Source organism: Misgurnus anguillicaudatus, chromosome 9 (assembly GCF_027580225.2).
Source record: "Misgurnus anguillicaudatus chromosome 9, ASM2758022v2, whole genome shotgun sequence".
Classification (NCBI taxonomy): domain Eukaryota; kingdom Metazoa; phylum Chordata; class Actinopteri; order Cypriniformes; family Cobitidae; genus Misgurnus; species Misgurnus anguillicaudatus.
The window spans coordinates 19,942,371-19,958,117 of record NC_073345.2 but is presented as its reverse complement, the minus strand read 5'-3'; the positions used below and the strand labels follow the sequence as shown (position 1 = coordinate 19,958,117).

Here is a 15,747-nt window from a genome sequence, read left to right as displayed (position 1 = left end):
TTTCGTGAAAACATGTTTTTATCTGACAGGTGTCTGATGTACTTCCACGTTGAAGATTCGCCAAGAATCTTGCACACCAAGTTTCTGAACCCGCATCCAATACAGCTCTAACTTTTACATTGTCAGTGATTAATGAATTGGCAATCTTAATAAATTACGAGTAGACGCCTTTTAAGTGTCCATTTTAGCCTTGGCACATCCCATAGCTTATGTTATTTAAACACACCAATCACTGTGACGGCTACATAATCATAATTAACCGTTCAACCATATCAGATGAAGCTTGCCACAGGCATTTCTTGCCTGCAGTAATGCACTACACAAAAGCCAGGCTGTATCCAGGCTGCAGAGTAATATTTCACTAACATAAAATCAGCTTGAGATTCTAGGAATCTTAAAATAAATTGTGAATAAAGATGACAGTACATGCATACATGATTTTTGAGTTTACTGATCATTTAGGAGCAAGCATTGTTGTGTTCAACTGTAGGGCAGCATGTTTCATTTGAGGCTGGCAATAAATGAGACCCCATTATAGAGAAACAACTGGTTCAGCTTTATAATCTCCTTCTTATCCAATTAACTAATGAAGAGTAAAACATCTCCAGGGTGGGATGTCAACATTGAACTCCGGAAACTTCATGCACCATACTGGCAGGTTACCATGGAAACAATAAGTTCTGGGCAACCCACTAGGTGGACATTTTCCAGCAGATGCCAGGACGGGGCATTCAGGGTGAGGGAAAGTTGGGTTTGTTGTTAGCTGGCCTCATTACACGCCGAATGAATGCACTGAATGTTCTAACTCTAGTATTTGGGTAGGGTATGCATCGATTTTGCATAAACTTAAAAGCTTAACAACAGTGCTAAACATTAAGGAAGACCCATTGGCACTGGGCCAGTGTGAGAGTTTGGGGCCAGTTGTCACTACATCTTACAGTCATTAATCAGGAACGTGTTTTTACACCTCACAAACTTTTTATGCTTTTTTTTAATGCGTTGAACATGGTTGTCGAATTTCGATGATTTAACCCCCAGGGGTCCAAAAACGCGGGGACGCGTTTTGACGTGTTTTCTCCTTATCATAGCAGAATCAACTTAAAATACTCCATCATTAATAATCAAACACTTACGTGTTTGACATCATTTGAAACTCTGAAGGGTCCTCTTAAATTAGTGTACATTCACAATAACAACAGATCTTTGTGTTTTTGTCAAATAAAGAAAATAAACAGGGTGCTCATTCAGACATTTCTGTCTCCGCCAGCTGTCTCTCAAATCACGTTACAAAAATTAGTTGAAACTCTGCGAATACTCGTCACACAAACATAATACACATATCCAAAGAAAGCCTGAAATGTCTACTTTTAAACAAGCTAATTATTATCAAAAACAAATATTTCCTGTTTATATAATCTGCATTGAAGTAAAGAGAGTACCGTTTTTCCTGGCTGAGCTCATTATCTATAATGCGGTCACGCCCACACGCTGTTGACATGGTAATGAAGAGACGAGCTGTTCAAACCAGCAAAGCGTAATGTTTGATAAGATTTAAAGACTTTAGCGCATGTTTGGATTATAAACTTTATACACACACGTGAGGAATATCTTCATTTATGTCTGGACATTGAGGAAGAGAAGCGTTTATCTTTAACGTTACCTAAGAAGAACAATGGAAGACGCAATGGAGAAGGATATATTCCTGAAGAAACTGTAAGTCATTTGTCTTCATTTATATTTGCTATCATGTAATATGTTATGGCTTGTGCAGTTCAGCCTACATAAGCAACCTCAACAGACTGCACGCCTCGGATTGAAAAACGTTCGCATTGTTTACAAACGAGTAACTTACGCGTGATCACGTAAGTTAATGGCGGATTTCATTGTTTGCTGTACAGTGTTAGACACAGTTATTCACTTTCGTATCCTTCATGGCAACTTTGAGTAATGCTGCACTGCTGTGTCTTTTAAGTGTGTGCTGTAAGATTCCATGTTTAAGTTACATGCTTATTTACAAACGAGGACGCGTGGTCACGTAATGGCGGATTTCATTGTTACATGCTGTAGTTACAGTAGACACTTTCGTATCCTTCATGGCAACTTGAGTAATTCTGCACTGGGGGGGGTCTGCTGTAATATGATATTGTTTACATGCAACGCATTCCATACATTGCGTTTTACACGCGACACCGTTTTATTATGAGCTCCGCGTTGTTTACACGGAGACTCGCCTTTTTTTTTATTATAAATTTACCTTGGCAATTCTACCTAGGTGTGTGAGAGACATTAATCACGTGACCAAATGGTGGCGCAGTGGTAGTGCGTTAGGCCGCCACGTGGTAGACCCGGGTTCGAAACCCGCCTAGGCCAAGTTTTTTTATACAGTATATTGAGTATATTGAGTTTAGGCGACCACCGTTACAAGTGCTATCATTTACCCATCAGTTATGTATGTAAGGGTATTTCTGTGGACAATTTATGCTAACAGCTGTTCATAACTCTCTTACAGGTCTGCATCCCTCTCATCAGTAAACTATGAAGTGGAAAAACATATTCACACTCTTTGGACATAAAGTTGTATGGTAACATGAGCCACATGAAGTTTACAGCTCTGTTGTTTATCAGTTTCTTATAAAAGTTAAGTTTTTGAATAGGGTCCTACTGACCTTCATTTCTATTTTGATTATATTGTTAACTTCTTAATAAACCTCAAACAAACATGTTCATTTGTCCTCACATTCTTTACTGTAGTTCCCTCCTTCCTCATTATGCAGATCATTATGCAGCTCATTATGCGAGCCTTTGTTTGCTAGCTGTCAATCAATCCTTCTCGCATACGGCCCCTCTAAACAAAAAGTGTCTCACAATTTCTAAATCAATATACTGGTTTATGGGAATGAGTAGGCAGGATGATTTTCACATCATTTTAAAGAAAAAACTCTAGACTACTAGATTCTGTTTAGGAAAGTCTTGTTAAAACATGTTTAGTATGGGTTTTGTGGACTTATATCAGTGACTTAAAATTTTAGCTTTTTTAAAAACCACGCATAAACCTTTTTCTCTCAAAAATACAAACATGTACATACATGTAGCTCATATAATATTTTAGCCCAGTTTGTGCTGAACACAGTGGTATGAGACACTTGCCATTATTATGTTTTAAAGCAACTGAAAAAAGACCAAATGTAAGAGCATGTCAGAACCTCTGACAGTGTCCCAAAATGGTCGGACCCCAGAGGGTTAAATTCAGTATGTCACTGACCAGGCCAGCAGAAAATAAATCCTTAACAATAAGCCCCGAACAAGCTGTTGAAAGAGTCACGCTGTTTTACACACACATAAACTCCTATTAACCCGAGAGCTTTTACTCTATTCACACTTTAAGGCATAACTGGCTCTTGCAAAATTACAAAAAGTAATAACTACAAAAAGTAATAACAGCTTAGGGAAAAGAGGCATAGACAACAGATTCGAGATTTTCTCAAGGTTACACTGCAGCATATTGTAAGAACAGATGGATGAGTTGCTGTAAGTTTCTATTTTAAAACCCTGTGATCCAGAGAAATGGAGGACAGGAGTGACTTGAAACAAACTCCTACTTTCTAGAAATTTAGGGCAGATTTGAGTTTTGAAGGTTTTGAGGATCGGTTTTGCACCACGTACCCCAACTTACAAAGAGCAAAAACTATGAACGACAACATTGTTCTTCTCAAAGCAGCTACAAACTAACTGTGGTATATTTTTTCACCATCCAGATTCTTTTCAGAGCTTTGAATATCTATATATTTTATGGTTTTATATGACTATAACTTGTGTGCTATATGGTCAACAGATTCTCAATCCCCAAGGCATCAAAATTCTTTAACGTCAGTATGAAGACGTCAAGGTAGCCCCTATGCGTCACTATATCAATGAAATGGGAACTCTGTTGCTTTCATGCTAATCCATCAGCGTCGGATATAGACGAAAGGGCATCCCATAAGGTGATGCCGTCACGTTATGCGACGTCAACGTATGCGACAATCGGCAGGATCATGCCGCTTCTGGACGGTAACTAATAATTTTTTCCTATTTTTAAACCATTGTCGCTTGGGGTTAGCATTCAGGGTTGGATGTCAGTTTAAGTATTGGTTTATACTTTTTGTGTTATGATTTTTAAACCATTGTCTCTTGGGGTTGGGGTTAGAGTTGGGTTTGGGTTAATATGTAATTTTATGTAACAGAAAGTTGTTCTAACCCCAACTCCAAGCGACAATGGTAAAAAATCTGGAACAAAAATTTTGTAGTTTAACGTCCAAAAGTGGCATGATCCTGCCGATCATCGCATACGTTGACGTTGCATAACATGTCCGTCTATATCCGACGCTGAGGGATTAGCATGAAAGCAACGGAGTTCCCATTTCGTTGATATAGTGACGCATACTGTAGGGGCACCCTTCCCGCTGAAGGCATTTAAACATGCTTCAGATTTTGATGCCTGGGGAGTGAGAATGGGTTGATATGGTATAGGAAGGTGATTTGAGACCTGCAGCAGTGTGAAACATCGAAAGCAAACCAGTAGTCCGTTTTACACACAGTAATTTACTGGTTAGCGGTATGTGCAAACGGAGAACAATAATAAACGTTTGCCGACGTTTTTCAGCACATTCATGCGGCTCAAAGTCGAGCACACCTGAAATTAACGTCCACATATCTTCACCAAAGCTGTTTAAAGGACAAGTTCGGTATTTTACCCTTAAAGCCCTGTTTTCAGATTGTTTATGATGAAATAGAACAGTTTTGCCTGAAATTTGGACATATGATGCTGGCCCGAGAATTTTCGGGTGTTTGTTGTATCAGCCCCCACCTCTACAATGGCTACATAGGTGCACTGGAACAATCCTTCCTAAAATGCATTAAACTTTCATTTACAAAGACGTGAAACTCACCGAGTGGTCAGGGGTGTTCACTGATATGCTCACACAAAAATCACTGCAAAAGTTGCTTTCCAACAGGTGTTTTAGCATTCGTTGTAAACTTGTGGACCTGTTTTTCCAAACGCCTCACACCCCTATATTCTTCCGTTGAGAGCTTGAATAATAGACACTCCAGCCCAGGTGGTGGCGATAATCTGCCTTTGCCAATCGCAAGAATAGAAACAAAGTTCCCGGCGCGGAGTAATACCATACCTCACAGCACATCTAATACAAGTCAATGGAGTTGGACAAAAACTACGATAAAACCTGTTGGAAAGCGTATTTTGCAGCGATTTTTGTGTGAGCATATCAGTGAACACCCCTGACCACTCGGTGAGTTTCACGTCTTTGTAAACGAAAGTTTAATGCATTTTACGAAGAATTGTTCCCGTGCACCTATGCAGCCATTGTAGAGGTGGGAGGTGATACAACAAACACCTGAAAATTCTCGGGCCAGCATGTCAAAATTTCAGTCAAAACCGTTCTATTTCATCATAAACAATCTGAAAACAGGGCTTTAAGTGTAAAATACTGAACTTGTCTTTTAAAACAGCTTACCATCTACAGTATTTGCAGAATCTGTGGAGCCTAATGTGTAAATATTACTGCTGTTCAAGATGCAGGTTGCGAATCGGTTCCATTTGAAGACACTTTATACAATGTTTCATCACACGCTGCTGCACGACTGTCAGCGTTTGCCAAAGTTAACAAAATACGGGCCGTGAATATGAAGTCATAACCCACCATTGATTACAAATTCAACAATGAGCTCACCGTACGGTAACACCCACTTTCTCTCTGAGTTTACCTGTAATTTGGTGCTGATGTGTGAATGATGTCTTACTGGTAAAAAGCAGTTGCAGTCGATGACTTCTTTTTTTAGCCCGTCATGTGTGTGGTTCCTTTTGTCAAAATATGTGTTTGGCGCGTCGAGTGATCCAATGTGCATCACGTGTCTTGCCAAAATAAGTGCCTGCTGCAGATGCGTCTAAAGGGTTTATGATAAAAAAACGCTCGCGTTTGCCAAATACTCACATAATCTCATGTGTAATCAGAGTTTAGTGTTAAGGGAGTGTCTTGCGTGTATTTTGTGAACGTGAGCGTCTCTTTTTTCATAAACGGTTTTGACACGTGTGCAGCAGGTACTTATTTGGACAAAACACGTGAAGCACATGGTTCACATGATGCAACAAACACATATTTTGAAAACGCAAGCAACACTGGTAAAAAGCCAAAACGCCAGGGCATGTGTGAACAGCACATTTTTGTATTTACTGGTCATTCTGGTAAATTTACCGAAATAACTGTGTAAAAGAGGCTATTGACATACTTATTTACATGCATTTGAAAGATGCCTTTATCCATTGCATTCAAGGTACGTAATACATTTGCATTCCCTAGGGTTCCCATGACCTTGGTGTTGGTAGTACAATGCTGTACAGAGGTCTGTACAATTACAGAGAAATCAAGGCAAATCACTACAGAGAAACAACAGATGAGCATCCATTAATGGACATTAAAGGGGTACGGGAGACAACTGAAAAAAAGCAAACCTTCTGCAATTAATTACTTTGCAATGTCATGGTTTACTTTGAAAAGTAAAGCAAAAAGTGTTGACAGAAAGGATTATCATGCCAATTCAATAGAATTAATAGGCTAAATGGATAAACAGGGATAAATACACACAAAAAACGCCCAAATCCAACATATGTATACATGTACACACTCAAAAGAAAAGCCAAGTTGACAAAACAAGTTGCATAATCCACACCTGAGGTTTCTACACTCAAGTCTTAGAGGAAAACATGTTGATCCTTAGATATCAATCCCTCTCTTCTTTTTGGAAGAGACATTCCCTGTTTATCCCAAGATCAAACACAACTACACCAGAGGCCAGCATAAATAAAACTGCAGAGATCTGAAAAACAGGGATTGCCAAGCCTCTCCACAGAAGCCTGTGTAAACGTACTTGCTCTGCCAGAGGTCTAGCAAACAGCAAAGCTGTGACCAAAGAGTGTGACTGTACAAAAGCAAAATGTTCACCTCAAGGACCACAGAGCAGTGAACTTGAGATAAAGCCCCAGAAGCCACTGTCTTGCAGGATCAACTTTGTGATGCTTATGAGCCTTTCAATGAAAACACTTACTGAAATCCTGGCTTTAAACTGCAACTAGGTAACAAATTATATTTTTATATTCAAATTATATAAAGTGGATTCCTACGTTTATCCAATATGACTTATAGTGCATGCAAGCTTTGTATTTAAAGACCCTGGACTTTAACAATTGCATTTCTAGGGTATACTTTGCATTGCTAAAATTGTACTTTACCAGTTGAGCAACAAGAAAGTAATGTCATTGATTTAATGTGATCTGTAATAATCTACTGTAGTTAGACTATGCAACCATCTACTTTAGTTAACCAGCTAAACTGGCCCTAACACTAAAGGCAGCAAATAAGAATTTCACAACCAATGTTTACCATCCAGACAATTAGAAATGATCTGTTAGTATCACATTAGTTAGTATGCATAAATTAGCATCAGCAAACATATGCTATTACAATGAATGGCCACTGCCTTGCACATCATAATAAAACTGATGCGAAAAGTTTTCTTAAAACAGGCACGTCTTCTAGATGATAAATGAGGCCAGTCGCTCAGAGGCCGCCACGATGTGTGACTAACACAAATTCAAATGACTTGAATGTTCCCCTGCCAAAAACAAATTCATTTCATTTATGTACGTTATTTCCTTTAATGGAGTAGATGCCCCACGGTTTTGCAGTGTCAGCGTAAAACTTAAGAGGCCAACTGCCATCACAGAGACCTTGGGCTTTGCCTGCTGGATACTAATTGTACATAATGCAGATAATCAGGGTGACTAAACATCAGAGAGACGGAGATCAGTCTCTGACTGGAGTGCACAAATATCAATGACCACAGACAAACATAGATGGCGCATTGACTGCTGTATTGTACGTCAACATTTCTGGGAAATGTTTTGCTTTTGTCAATATGGCAGTGAAGCTGATGTATTGCAGTAGATGACCAAAGCAATTGAAAGATCACAGGATCTGAGTTTCTTAAAGGCGGAGTCCATGATGTTTGAAAGCCAATGTTGATATTTGAAATCACCTAAACAAACACGCCCCTACCCCAATAGAATCTGGACCTTCTGTTGATAGACCCGCCCCACACATACGCAAACCGGCATTTGATTTGATTTGATTGGCTATAAGTGTGTTTTGGTAGTCGGCCCGTCTCCTTCTCCAAACCGTTTTTCAAACATCGTGGACTCCGCCTTTAACTCTTTCAGCGTTCTTTCAAACAGAAAATGTTCTTTTTTAAATATATAAACATACAATATATCATATAAAATGAAAGAACAGACCTCTGATTTAAAAAATATTTCATCCTACCTTCATGTGTAAAGGACTTTTGATAGAGATCACATTCAGAGCAATCCTCAAAACTTACATGGACTGCAAATGGACTGCATTTATATAGCGTTTTCATAGACCAATGGCCATCCAAAGCGCTTTACATAATGCCTCACATTCACCCATTCACTCACACATTCATACACCGACGGTGGTGTCAGCCATGCAAGGCGCAATCTAGCTCGTCGGGAGCAGCTGGGGTTAGGTGTCTTGCTCAAGGACACCTCGACACTTGGTCAGGTGGAGCCGGGGCTTGAACCACCAACCTTCCGATTTGTAACCTACATGAACCACTCAACCACTGCCGCCCCGGACATGGACATACAGCTGTTTGCCCAATGGCGATACTTCTGGATTTTATAAGTCGGGTAAGGTCACCACCTGGTGGATAATAGCGGAAATACGAATTGCGGGAAAAACTTGTCATTGGCAGGGAAGTGTTTTCTCGAAGCGGAGTGGCCATTACACCTCGGGTGTGCATTATTTTTCAATAATTCAACGGCCCGAGTCAATTATTCCTTACTTCACCCCAGGACTTTTGATAGAGATCACATTCAGAGCAATCCTCAAAACTTACATGGACTGCAAATGGACTGCATTTATATAGCGCTTTCATAGACCAATGGCCATCCAAAGCTCTTTACATATTGCCTCACATTCACCCATTCACTCACACATTCATACACCGACGGTGGTGTCAGCCATGCAAGGCGCCATCTAGCTCGTTGGGAGCAGCTGGGGTTAGGTGTCTTGCTCAAGGACACCTCGACACTTGGTCAGGTGGAGCCGGGGCTTGAACCACCAACCTTCCAATTTGTAACCTACATGAACCACTCAACCACTGCCACCCCGGACATGGACATACAGCTGTTTGCCCAATGGCGATACTTCCGGATTTTATAAGTTGGGTAAGGTCACCACCTGGTGGATAATAGCGGAAATACGAATTGCCGGAAAAACTTGTAATTGGCAGGGAAGTGTTTTCTCGAAGCGGAGTGGTCGTTACACCTCGGGTGTGCATTATTTTTCAATAATTCAATGGCCCGGAGTCATTTATTCCTTACTTCACCCAGGACCTTTGATAGAGATCACATTCAGAACAATCCTCAAAACTTACACTGACATACAGCTGTTTGCCTTAGGGCGATACTTCCAGATTGTATTAGTTGGGTAAGGTCGGAAAAATAGTGGATAATAGCGGAAATACGGATTGCCGGAAAAACTTGTCATTGGCAGGAAAGCATTTTCTTTTAATTGACAAGTTAACCTGTCAATGGCGGGAAAGTGTTAAAAGCAACCTATGTGTGAGTGCATGTTAGTGTGACTTAAGAGTATTTTTTTTAACATTTGTGTTACATTTGTGTTAATTTTTACACATTTTTTATATTCATTTGTTTTTATCATTTATCGTTCTTATTTTTTCTTACTGCCATTTAATCGTATGTGTTGTCTTCACAAGTACATTTCCAATGGTCTCCAATCTCAAGGTTTTAATAATGTCACAAGAATGTTAAATGCCCACAATGTATGCTTGTTATAATAACACCTGTTAAATCTATTTAGTGTTTCCCACAAACCGGTTTATTTGTGGTGATACATTTGCCAAGGGCTGTGGGTGAATAATGGATAACGAATATGCGGTCCGGTTGGTTATTTCTATATGTGGAGCCAAGCAGAAAGTATGAAAAAATGCCGTGCACACCACCACGTGAAATGGGGTCTTACGCATAATAGCCCACTCCTTGATGACGTCATATATTTGCTGTGCTCACCAAAGCATGTTTTAGCATAGTCATAGTTGGATCCATCACGGTTAATGGAGCATTTATGTACCATACAGTATGTACCATATGGACCTATGTCAATAAAAGTGCTAAGAGAATATCACAACCCTGCCTCTTCCTATTTTCCTTTAAGGACACAGTACAATGTTAGGCCCTGTCCCAAATGGTGCCCTTCATGTGGACTTTCAATCTCATGGCCTTAAATTGCGCGTTTTCGCTTAGTCTACGAGTCCGTAGGGTGTCCCATCTGTCATTTTTATGCTCATCAGCGCCCCCTTGATGAAATCTTTGGCAAAGCCCACACTGCAGCAGGCTTCACGCACTTTTCCTTGCAAAAGAGCAATCAGACCAGTCAGATGACGGAAGGGAGAAGTTCACACTGATGGGCAACTTCTCTTCCTATTTCCGGCATGACGCTCGAGTCTGTCCCAAAATACGACCCCAGTGCGCCCTTGTGGACTCGCATCACTAAGGTCTGCACTACATGATGTTATCACTCTGAGGAGGTCCACAAGTCCGGAGTGTGCCATTTGGGACAGGGCCTAAAATCTTATCTTTATGGAGTTTTAAACCTTTTGTATCTTCAAAACAGAAGACTCCATAAAAACCTCTACTGGGAAGTAGATTATGTCTCAGGGCTCAGTATGTGTCTGTAGATCGACCTGATCCATGCCTCTTACCATCAGTCCTTTAGCCACAGGCTGTAATTACAGTTAATTGACTTGCTGTTGAAAGTCATTGAGACCAGGTGCTATGGTGGATGACGAGAAAAAATTCAAGTGACTGGTCATCCTACTAAAACAAGCTTTTGCATGCTTGCCGGCAACTCACGCAACCTTGTCGATCATCCAAGTCCCCATTAACAGCGCTTTGCCAGTCTATCTTAAATTTATTTTGAGAGGAACCAATGCCAAAAAATCTGGGTAGCTAGAAAATGGCCCTGTCAGAGAAACGTTTGATCTCCACAAATACAGCACAACTGCAATGCTCTGAACGAGCTACAAAAGAGCTCATCATTTGTGTCATGCCGAGCCAGATGAAGCAGAAAACTCCTCCTTCAGAGATCAGCTCATCTAGGCCAATTCCCTGCTTTCAGTATCACTTTAAAAACCTAGTGTAGAGATTTAACAACATGTATCTGGTCTCCTAGCCTCAGTTTGCCGAGCTAACGCAACAGGTTTCAAAAAAGAACAAACAACTGTCTGGATTGAGAACGCTGTTTGAGAGCATCTCTCCTGCAAATAAAAACTAAAGACTGCCATTAAGCTGAGAGTATAATTTGTTTGCGCCATGGACCGTGGTCTCTCCATGCCTCTCAATGGTGATAGGAGCGAGAGAAGTGCCGGCCAGAGTGATGGTATGTCCAGTAATCCCCACTAAGCTGTATGGTGGAAGATTGATGGGTGTCGGTGAGTCTGACTTTGCAGTATGTCAGCTGTGCGAGTCACGAGCTAATTACCTCTCAGACCCGACACATGCCATACAGGAAACCAGCCAATCACTGTGAACTGTCCGGTCCTGACCCCTGTTAGCACACTCAGATTCATCAGAGGATTCATTCAGAGGAATGTGGTTAAGGAACTTTGTGATATTGTAAGTTGGAATATTTGGCATACGACACACCAACACAAAGAGAAAAGTTTGTATTGTCGCATCTATTTAGGAATAGGTAAATAAAAAGCAAAAATAGACTCCTGTAATATATTAAAGAACAATACAAAAATAAAACATTACTCTCATAACTTAAAACACAAAACGTTCCCTAGGGTCTCTGCTCGGGGTAAGACCACTACTAGATATAGGCATTTGTAGCTCACATTCTGTGCTCAGCCCCTTTGTCAGACTTGCTCGGGTCTCATAACAATAATCTAGGGAAAACAGATTTGAGATTTATTCTTTATGATTGGTGTAGTGAGAGGAGGAGAATGGTGGTTGAGTTTTATTCTCATGGCTGCCTGGGGGCATCTGTGTCTGGTACCGGTAAACCCATCCCTATTTGATTTCCTCCGAGTGCCATGAGGCTTGTGAAGTGTCACATTCGCCCTTCCCCAACAATACTGATGTTTCTCACAATACAGGTCGCAAATGAGACAAAACAAGCTGAAATGGAATAAATCACTGTGTATATTTTAAAAAACATGGTCATTTTTTTTACAACGCACTGTACTGTATAGCTTTATGATCTACAATGGTATTGTTATATCTGTACCTGTAGGCAGCACTGCTCTTAAAGCTCTCATAACACACACTGTTTCTGCGTATCTGATGTTCATCTTGTGTACCTATAGAGTAGTATTACATCCTTCATATTTCCAAAGAGTTAAGTTTTATCAGATTTATAAAAGACAGATCAGCTTTACTGACTGTTTCCAGAAAAACACGAAACAGACGCGGGAGGAGCGAGTCACGAGCAAGTAACTGGATAACTTATGATTCACTACATGTTTGTGTCATTTACATTATATGCACTTACACGATGTCCAACACAACACAGTAAGTCTTACTTACCGTATGCAACTCTTGACCCGGTTGGGACTATTCAACAAAATCCAGCGTTAAACAAACACACACGCAACACTCCGCTGCTACCCCGAATAAACAAACTATATCCATTGTTTCCATAAGGCTGGCTTACTTCTAACATCCAAAACACACTTCTTCTTTCGTGCCATTGTTGAGTCTTGATATAAAACAAAGCTCATCCGCTGATTGACGTTTGGGCATGCTTTTTCAGGGGGAGTACCCATAAAAGAAATGGTACGTAAGGTCTACCCATGATACGCAAGATGTTATAACGTTCAAAAAAATCTTTCCGAAACTTGTACGAACCTTGGCAAAGTGCATTCAGGACAGAAATACTTTTTTGACACTTTGCCTATGTTTAGTATAAGGAATCCAACTGTGTTAATACTGTAAGTCAAAATGCATTAAATGCAGTAAAACTTTTGACAGCTAGAAAAATACAGTACATACAGTAAATCTTTGCAACCTCAGATGTCAAAAGAGTAACGTAACACTTATAAAAACAAGAAATTCTGTACTGATGTCAGCTGTCTTAAGCAGGCTAAAATCTTAAAGCCTTATTGATGCCTGACTAATCAAACAGATGTCTGCTTCACTGAATTCCCTTTGATGTAGAAAGATACCTGGAATACTGATGGTTTTCTCTTTTGTTAAGTTTTGTTGATCGAACTGAAACACTCCAGCGCCACGTCTGCTACACGGTTTTCAATTTAACTATACAGTTTTTCATGCTTCAGAATACACAATTTACCTCACACATGTTTTAATATGCTGAGACCCTGGGTCTAGAGGTTGGATCTACAGATGCTGAGAGAAGAACTGGGTTAAAGAGACTTACACAACATTTCAACCCAGAACGGGAAACTATTTTGCGGTTTGGCTGTTTGTTTAAACGAAAACGGCACTATGGAGTCTTTTAAAAACGGGTTACAAAGTGCAAGTCATTTATTCTGTGTAAAACACAAAAATAGTAATCTGTAAAAACGGTGGCGTCATGCGCATGAATATTACATGTTCAGTCTACAGGCACTTTACAGCACTGTGTTTGTGCTACAGAAGATACAGAGTTTATTAAAGGAACACGCCCACATTTTGGGAATTTAGCTTATTCAACGTATCCCCCAGAGTTAGATAAGTCCATACATACCTCTCTCATCTCCGTGCGTGCTGTAACTCTGTCTGACGCAGCCCCCGCTAGCTTAGCTTAGCACAAAGACTGGAAATGCATGGCTCCAGCTAGTATACTGCTCCCAATAAGTGACAAAATAACGCGATCATTTTCCTATTTATGTGTTGTGATTTGTATAGTCAAACCGTGTACAAATAACAAGGTGATATGAGACACAGCGATCTTTTAACAGTATACATACTGAGAACTATATTCTCTGAAGACGAAGCACTGCCGCATGGGCGGAGTGATCTGCTCGCAGCACACGAGAAGCCCCTGGTGAGGAGCAGAGAGTTCGGTCAGAGTTGTGCAAATCACTCCGCCCATGCGGCAGTGCTTCGTCTTCAGAGAATATAGTTCTCAGTATGTATACTGTTAAAAGATCGCTGTGTCTCATATCACCTTGTTATTTGTACACGGTTTGACTATACAAATCACAACACATAAATAGGAAAATGATCGCGTTATTTTGTCACTTATTGGGAGCAGTATACTAGCTGGAGCCATGCATTTCCAGTCTTTGTGCTAAGCTAAGCTAGCGGGGGCTGCGTCAGACAGAGTTACAGCACGCACGGAGATGAGAGAGGTATGTATGGACCAGTGATGCCGGTAACGCGTTACTTAGTAACGCGTTACTCTAATTTTACCACTTTTTTTAGTAACGAGTAATCTAACGCGTTAATATTTCCAAACCAGTAATCAGATTAAAGTTACTTATCCAAGTCACTGTGCGTTACTATTTTTGAAATTTTCCTTAGTAAAATATATATTTTCTTGTATATTTCTTCTTGCGTCTCGGGAAGTGAAGTCAGGTGTGCGACAAGTCACGTTTTCAGCACGAGGACAATTCAGGTCACGTGTAAGCGACACAAACGTAAACAACGTACAAAGAAGAGAGAAGAGAGTTGCAGCTACAAAAACACTACTTCAAATTAAAAAAAAAAACCTTTGGAGTCGCAGCACGGCGCAGACAGTCAAACTAAGAGCAAGTCCCACATAGTCCCACCCGGTGATGCGAAGCAGTGAGCAGGAGTTCATCCACTACCCAAACAACAAAAGCTGGACTTCAGTGCAAACCCAGTAAGTGTGGGAGAGTTGAAGAACGAAAGTAACAAAGCGATTTTCTCAGAGCCCTGATAACATCTAAATCTCACTATGACCGCATATTAGCACATAACCTCTGAAAGAGTTGACAAATATCGCGTTATTTACTCACCGATTTCCACTTGTAGATCCAGAACTGTGTTTTCAACCATGATAAGTACATTCCAAAAGCGGTCTTTTTTTCTTACAACGCGTTGTTTTTCTCGTTTCATGTGTTACAATACTGATAAATCTACAAGGTATTTACTATATAACATCCTGAAGACTTCTCCGTTTTTCAAAATAAAAGTAAGTCGAGTTTATAGAGTAAGTAGATCCTGTCGGGTCAAAAGTAACACTTGTTAGTTTTGTCCAGCTGCTAATACTGTGTATAATATGGTAAAAAATTGATATTATTCTAATTTGATTTAATTTTATTTTTATAGTGTTTAAACTATTGAATTTTTTGTAGTCTCAGCAATTTAAGTTTGTACTGTTGGTTGCTTTTGAAACATTTGATAAAACTGAAATTTAAAATAAAAATGTAATTTAATTATTTTTTACAAAGATAAATGACAAAATAAGTTTGCAGTTACATATTAAAGAGGTCATAGTAATATATATTTAATAAAAACAAGTGTAACACAAAAATCTATCATGTTTTGTTGTGTTACTTTTGACCCACCTGTGTGTTACTTTCATCCCTGCTGTCAAGGTCAAAAGTAACAATTCAGTACTCTTGTTTAAAGTGAAATTATACAGAAGTCGTTTTACATTTGTTCAAAATTCCAGC

The 15,747-nt window shown here is 39.9% G+C and overlaps 1 protein-coding gene and 1 long non-coding RNA gene across 8 annotated transcripts in view; one reads left to right on the top strand and one right to left on the bottom strand.

Moving 5' to 3' along the window:
• The window catches only part of ncam1a (neural cell adhesion molecule 1a), a 311,353-nt gene that overhangs the window by 118,896 nt on the left and 176,710 nt on the right, over window positions 1–15,747 (bottom strand). The gene's annotated exons all lie outside the window — the stretch shown is intronic.
• LOC129450485 (uncharacterized) lies at window positions 1,027–2,722 on the top strand. Its single transcript, XR_008646351.2, has 2 exons — window positions 1,027–1,713; window positions 2,510–2,722. It is a non-coding gene; the product is annotated as an uncharacterized lncRNA (long non-coding RNA).